The sequence below is a fragment of the Mesoplodon densirostris genome, chromosome 1 (genome assembly GCF_025265405.1).
Source record: "Mesoplodon densirostris isolate mMesDen1 chromosome 1, mMesDen1 primary haplotype, whole genome shotgun sequence".
NCBI classification, from domain to species: domain Eukaryota; kingdom Metazoa; phylum Chordata; class Mammalia; order Artiodactyla; family Ziphiidae; genus Mesoplodon; species Mesoplodon densirostris.
This window is the reverse complement of record NC_082661.1, coordinates 109980156-109987083: the sequence shown is the minus strand read 5'-3', so window position 1 is coordinate 109987083 and position 6928 is coordinate 109980156.

Genomic DNA, 6928 nt, shown 5'->3' with positions numbered 1-6928 from the left:
GCCCAGCAGGACAGAGACCTGCCCAGAGGACTATGTCGTCCCTTGGTCCGTCCTGTCTCTGCGAGAGTCGTAGACTATTAGACGTGGGTCCAGGTTGACCCCGGCCAGTGCAGGTCAGGGCCCCACCAACACTGCTCCCATGGCCACTCCCGCTCACCCTCAAGGCCTTGCCCTGTCTTCTCCTTTCTCAAAGTGAGTCTCCCTGACCATACAGGCTAGATCAGGCTTCCTGTTCTATCCTCAGGTTGCACACGACTCTTCTTCTTCCTAACATGTATCCAAACTGCAAATAAATCATTATTTATGCAATTACGGATTAATTCTGACACTTTGCAAAACTGTAGGTTTCATGAGGGTGGCGACTGTGCCTGATTTGTTTCCAGTTGTCACCTCAGAGATGAGTTCCATTCTTGGCATGTATTCTAATAGGTTTTCCATAAATAGTTGTTGGGCAAATGAACAAAAGTGGTACGAAAAGAATGGGTGTTGGGGTCAGACAGACCTGGATTCCTTCTGGGTGACGTTTAGCAAATAGCTGAGCCTCTTTGGACCTCAGTTTTCTCTCCCTAGGTGGTGGGTAGAGTAAAATTTATACTGCAGCCATGTTGAAAGATTTATATACCTGGCATGCAGCAGCTGCTCCATAACTATTAATTATCTCTTCCTTCTCTTTTAGAGTTGAGAATACAGAATAATGCCTCTTCTTTCATTATCACGTTTCAATAAAGAGGAGCTCATGGGATTTCCCTGGCGGTCCAGTGGTTAAGACTTCACCTTCCAGTGCAGGGGTTGTGGGTTCGATCCCTGGTCAGGGAGCTAAGATCCCACATGCCTCGTGGCCAAGAAAACCAAAACATCAAACAGAAGCAATATTGTAACAAATTCAATAAAGACTTTAAAGATGGTCCACATCAAAAAAAAATCTAAAAGAAAAAAAAAAAAGGAGCTCACAGTTCAATCTGCCCACTTCTCCTTCCACTGTCTTCTCAAACCATCTGCGCCTGGTCCCTCCCTCATCTTTCCCTGAGGCCGCTCTCCAACTTGCCCATGACCTCAACCCACCTCCTCTTGGCCTTTGACGAGCGCTAAAGGGTTAGTAAATGATTGATCAAAAATGCTTTGTGTGGACACATCTCAGTACCAATGAGTCTAAGCCATTATGACATCCTGCTCAGAAGACCTCTTTCAGGCCATAACTCCTCACTTATCAGAACTGCCCCCTGGCCTCTGGAACTCCACCTCATGCTTCTTGCACTGCCCCCTTGGACCCCTCCTAGGCTGGCTGACTCCTATCCCATTCCCCCTCCCCCTGGATTTCCCTAGCGGCTCCTCTCCTCACTTTGACTCTCCCTGGGTAAAACACCTCCTCCCACTGGCCTTGGATTACATGCTGGTGGTGCGCTTGTCTCCCGCGTCTGCGTCCCCAGCCTGGACCGCCCTCTGGAGCGTCAGAAACGTCTCCCCAAGTGCTCAGCACTGAGTTCCGATAGACACCTCAAAAGAAACCCATCCAAACTCAAACTCTGCGCAGTCCTTCCCCAGAGCTCTTGTACCTTCCGTGTCCCTCTCGGGGGTTATTGGTTTCATCATTCTCTCAGTAGCCTGAGCTTGGAAATGTGATGCCTGTACCTTCTTCATATTTCCTCCAGACCTCCTATGACGGTATCGCTGTTAGAGTGAATTTTTTGAAGGAGAAGTCCAGCATCATGCCCCCCACTTTGCTCAGAGGTCTTCAAGCCCTCCCTCTCCGGGCGTTGCCTCTACCCTCCGAAGTGGTCTTCGGGCTCTAACCAGCATCCTTCCTTCCCTGTCACTCACGTTACATGGCCCAGAACCAGGATGGCATCTTGTGTGTCAACTCCAGTTCCTGCAGACTTTGGCCTGAAACTCTGTGTCTGGGGGATTCTCGGGGGGGCAGCCCAGGAGCAGCAGCAGTTTGGCTGCCATCACTGCCCCCCGCTTCCAGCCCCTGGGCTGGCTGGTGACCCCCAGACAAGCCCCATGCTTCCCCACCTCTGTTACTGTTATATCTGTCTCCACCCTTGAAAAGCGCTTCTTTAACCTCCAAGTCCAACTTACTTATCCTTCAAGGTTTGACTCGAGTGACAGGGAGAATCCTGAGACCCTCCCCAGCTTTAAGGGATTGATCTGCCTCACAACCTGAAAGTATTTTGTGGGCACCTTCCCACCTGTCTGAGTCTAGTTGGTGTCTAATGGTCTCCCCAGATAAATCACAAGCTTCTAGAAGATGCTTTTGCTTGGTTGTGTGTTTCTGCCCACGCCTGTCAGAGGTCCTCGCGTGGAGTGGGCGCCCAGTGGCTATTTGGACAACAGCTGGGCCGCTCAAGGCCGTTGGGTCAGGCCACCCCCAGGCCACCTGAGCAGGCCTTTCCCCTTCCCGCTGTGCCCATGAACCCGCACATTCTTGGGGCCTCTAAGAAGCACACCCCAAGGGGACTCCAGCCCAAGGCTTGGGGGTCTGGCCTCAGGCCAGCACATCTGGGGGCCGAGATGCATCACACCACCACACGGGACACTCCGCAACAGCCTCTGCTTGGGAGAACTTCAGTAAATGTGTAACTCGACCATGTACCAGCTCAGTCTGTCAGAGGCAACAGCGTGCATCGATCTCCCTGGCTTCCTGGATGGAGGCCCAGCATAAGAGTTGCCTGGCCTGGCGTCTGTCCCTCTAGGCGGGCAGCTGCCTGAGGCTCCCACCCCCATGGCCCGGCGCCGTGATGCAACCCCTCCCCCGAGCCTGAGCACAGGGCGGCCTGGGAACAGCACGGTCCCCACCCTTCAGACATAAATAGGGCCTCAGTGGCCCAGCCAGAGGAAGAGGCCACCCCCGTCTTGGGGACGAGAGCAGAAGGTAAGCGGGAGCCTTCTCCACACCTACCCCTCCCCAGCTCTCTCCCTGCGGGGGGCTTGTCCGCTGTGGGAAGAAAGCTGGGGGCTCTGTTGGGGGCAGGGGAAGAGCTGCTGGAAGGCCACGGCTAAACAGCACCCAGGACGCAGGCGCCAGGGGCCAGTGGTGACCTGGGCTGCGGCAGACATTAGCACTTAAGACGCTGAGGCTGTCTCTTCCCCCAGGCCTGGGCTGTCCTTCCTCTGAGCCCACCCTGGGTCTCACCAGGGGACCTGCTCCCCTCAGCGACAGGCAGGCTGGCCGGGTCCCCCGCACCCTCTGAGCAGGGCTGGGTCCTGCGGGGCTGGCCTGGGAGAAGACTCACTGGGGTCAACAGTCCACTGGGTCCTCTTCTGGCCAGAGGGGCAGCAAGGCTTGTGCAGGCAGTGGAGCTGGGGGGAGGGCAGGCTCCGTGAGCCCGGGGCTGCGTCCGCACAGGGCTCAGGGGAGCGGTGCAGCTCTGTTGAGGCAGTGCTGGCTCTGGTCCCGGGCTCCCTGAGCCTTGGTTTGCTCATCTATAAAATGGAACCAATGGCAACGCCTGGCCTCCCTTGCTCGGGGACTGTGCTATAAATTAAAGCGCTAATACCACCTGAAAGTGCCTCCTAAACTTTAGAATAAACGAAAAAGACACGGTCTTATTATTTTGACTCATGAGTAGTATAGATTAGTGCTTAAGAGTGTGGACTGTGGAGTCAGGGGCTCTGGGTTTGAATACTAGATCTGTCTCTTACTGGCTGTGTGACCTTGAGCAAGTCTCCGAACCTCTCTGTTCCTCTGCAAAACAGCACTAACCCATTCATTTAGTCACTACTTGTTGAGTACTTGTTGGCACATTTTGGGGAATGTGGGACACATCAGTGAACAAAACAGAGCAAGAACCTCACTCTTGTGGGATTTGCATCCATTGTTTAGTGTGGCAGTACACGCTAAACAGAAGAAATAAAAGAATAACTCAGTGATACAGAGTGTTGCAGGTGACCAGTGCCTTGGGGAAGGGAAAGGAGGGCAGGGGGGGTGAGCTCAGAGTGCCAGGCGTGTCGGGGCCAGTCGCAGCATGAAATCTGGCGGCGGCGAGGCGTGGGCAGGAAGGTGGGGCTGCTGTGAGGGTTGGAGGACTGGATCCTTGAAATCGCTAGAACAGCGATCCTCCTTATATATGCCTTAGCTGCCGTCCTCACCATTATCCTTACGCACGGGGCCCTGAGAAGTAGGGAAGCCTAGAAGGAGGGGCTGGTGAAGACGGAGGCCAAGGACGGGTGGGTGGAAGAGAATGGAACCCAAGGAGAGGGCATCAGGCCAGGCCGGCCGGGTGCCGACTTAGAACCAGGGCTGCAGCCACGGACCACAGTGAGAGCCAGAAGCAGCCTCGGAAATCACCTGAAACGGTGCTGTGCCTCCAGGAAGCCAGCATGGGGCTGCGATTACCTGCCTGGCCCCCACCCGGGACCCTCAGGCCTGTCACTGAAGGAGTGCTCCACGCTCGGGCCCCAGCGGTTTCCCCGACGACTTGACTTACTGTGGCCTTTTATATCCTTTTACACGAGACGTCAGCTGGCAACTTGGACCCGCGTAACAGGAAGGCCTATGAAGAGGGGAGAATCTTCTGTCCCTTGTTTCCGTGTCATGTGGTTCCTCGTGAGAACAGTGGGTTGTGTCAAATGCCTTGGAAGGAGGGGAGGCAGGGGCTGAGACCAGAGGTCAAAGTTCCCTTGGCAACTCGGCACCTAGAGCAGGGCGAGCACACAGTGCGTGGGGGCTGGATGCCGAGAGCAGGTGCAGTCAGCACGCCTGGGGCAGGAATGCACGCTGGCCGGCCGGGCATGGGTGTGCAGGACCCGTCCAGGCCTCAAGGTGACCTGGAGGCGGTGGTCACGTCCCACAGCTCCAAGGAGGCCCAGGCCAGCTCTGGGAGGGCAGCGGGGAGGGTGGGGAAGGCTGAGCAGTAGCCTGCTAGCACAGCACACACCCCTTCAGAACCACGAGGGAGGTGTCATGTAAAAATGGCTAGAACTGAATGAAGCCGTCCAGGCAGCATTCGTCCTCTCCGTGAGAACCATCACAGAATAAACGAGCAGAGCTGGCCCAGGGGCCTCCTGTCCCAGGGGTTCGGCCCAGTCCCGTGCTCTTGGCCAGAGGTGAGACTGGGGCAGAATCGCATGGCTCTTGAGCCAAAAGGGTTCTGGTGACTGTCCCGCCCGCCCAGGGTGACCCGTGTCTAGGGAGAGGTTCTAAACCATTGCGGCACATCCGTGTCGCCTGGGAGAACGCAACACAGACGAGTGAGATCCGGCTGTTGGTGGGTGGGGCTTGGCAGGGTGACAGAGCTCCTCAGGGATTCCACTGGCAGGGAAGAGGGAGCTGGTGTGGGCTGGACGCAGGTGAGGGATGCCTGGGCTTCCCCGGGCTGAGCCCACGGTGCTCAGTCCCAGCTGCATGTTGAGACCACTGGGAGACTAAAATCCCCTTCCCAGACCCCTCCCCAGGGCCACTTAGCTAGCATCTGGGGTGAGGCCCAGGTTTTCACAGTTTCTAAGGCTTCCTGGGTGAGTCCCTTGAGCACCGGGGGAGAGTAAAGTAGGTTGGAATCGGTGGTCTGTTACATCCTTGCTGTATGACCTTGGGAACATTTCTCCACACCTTAGAACTCCCCTTTGTGTGTCTGCAAAGGAGGGAAACAATTCCTTCCTTACGCGATCGTGTAACGGTTAGATAGGATGATCTATGGGAAAGGGCTTTTGTGAACTGTCCCGTACCAAATAAATATGAGGTCTCCATTCTTGGATTATACACCATAGCTGGGAAACGAGGGGAACATTCCCCAGAGGATACTACACAGCTGGATTGTTCTTGCCAGGCTGACTTATAACACAGGAAAAACCTCTGTGTGTGTTAGTCTTGTACTCCAAGCTGGTTTACCACCTACCCTGGGGCTTGGAGGCCCACAAAGGCCTGCTGTCTGCCCCACGTTTTGTTCTCTGGGGAAAACTGATAGCCATAACCCTGTGGGCATATTAGCGCCGTGGGCTGCTACAAGTACCACACGCTGGGGTCTTAAACAACGGAAATCTGTTTTCTCATGATTCTGGAGGCTGGAAGTCCAAGATCAAGGTGTTGGCAAGGGTGGCTTCTTCTGAGGCCTCTCTCCTTGGCCTGCAGGCGGTCGGTCTCCTGCCCGTCTTCTCCTTGTATTTTCGAGCAGTCCTCCCTCTCTCTGTGTTTTAATCTCCTCTTCGTATAAGGACACCAGTCAAATTGGATTAGGGCCACCCTGATGGCCTCATTTAACCTACACTAGCTCTTTAAAGACTCTGTCTCCAAATATAGTCACTTAAAAATTTTTTTTAATATTTATTTATTTTTATTTTTTTGTTTTGGCCGCGTCGGGTCTGAGTTGCGGCATGTGGGATCCTTCGTTGCGGCGAGTGGGCTTCTCTCTAGTCACGGCGCGTGGGCTTAGTTGCCTCGCAGCACGTGGGATCTTACTTCCCCGACCAGGGATCGATCCTGCGTCCCCTGCACTGAGAGTTGGATTCTTAACCACTGGACCACCAGGGAAGTCCCTAAATATAGTCACACTTTGAGGCACTGGGGGTCAGGACTTTGTTGACGAAAATAATCAATAAACAATCTATATTAGGAATAGAAAACTCTTTGATTTGAGCCAAACGGAGGACTATAGCAGGGAGACATGGATACAGGAAGCACTTGAATTGGGTTCCACCAGGCAACAAAATAGAGGAGGCTTGTAAAGGCAAAAACTGCAAAATTACATAAGCTGTTTGTCAAGAATTAGGATTGGAACTGGCAAGAAGTAAGGGTGTTTGTTTAGCAAGGGTTGGTTGGGGTCCAAAAAGGTTGCAAAGTTACAAGGGGAGACCTTGAGACCATAAGGTTGCAGCTGGCAGCTGCTAGCTGATATTATTTTGAGAATGGCTGGTGGTGTCCTTGAGTCTGATAGAGTTCAGAAAATTCAAGTTCTCAGTGATGTAGGAACGTGTCTGAAACCACATCTGCAGT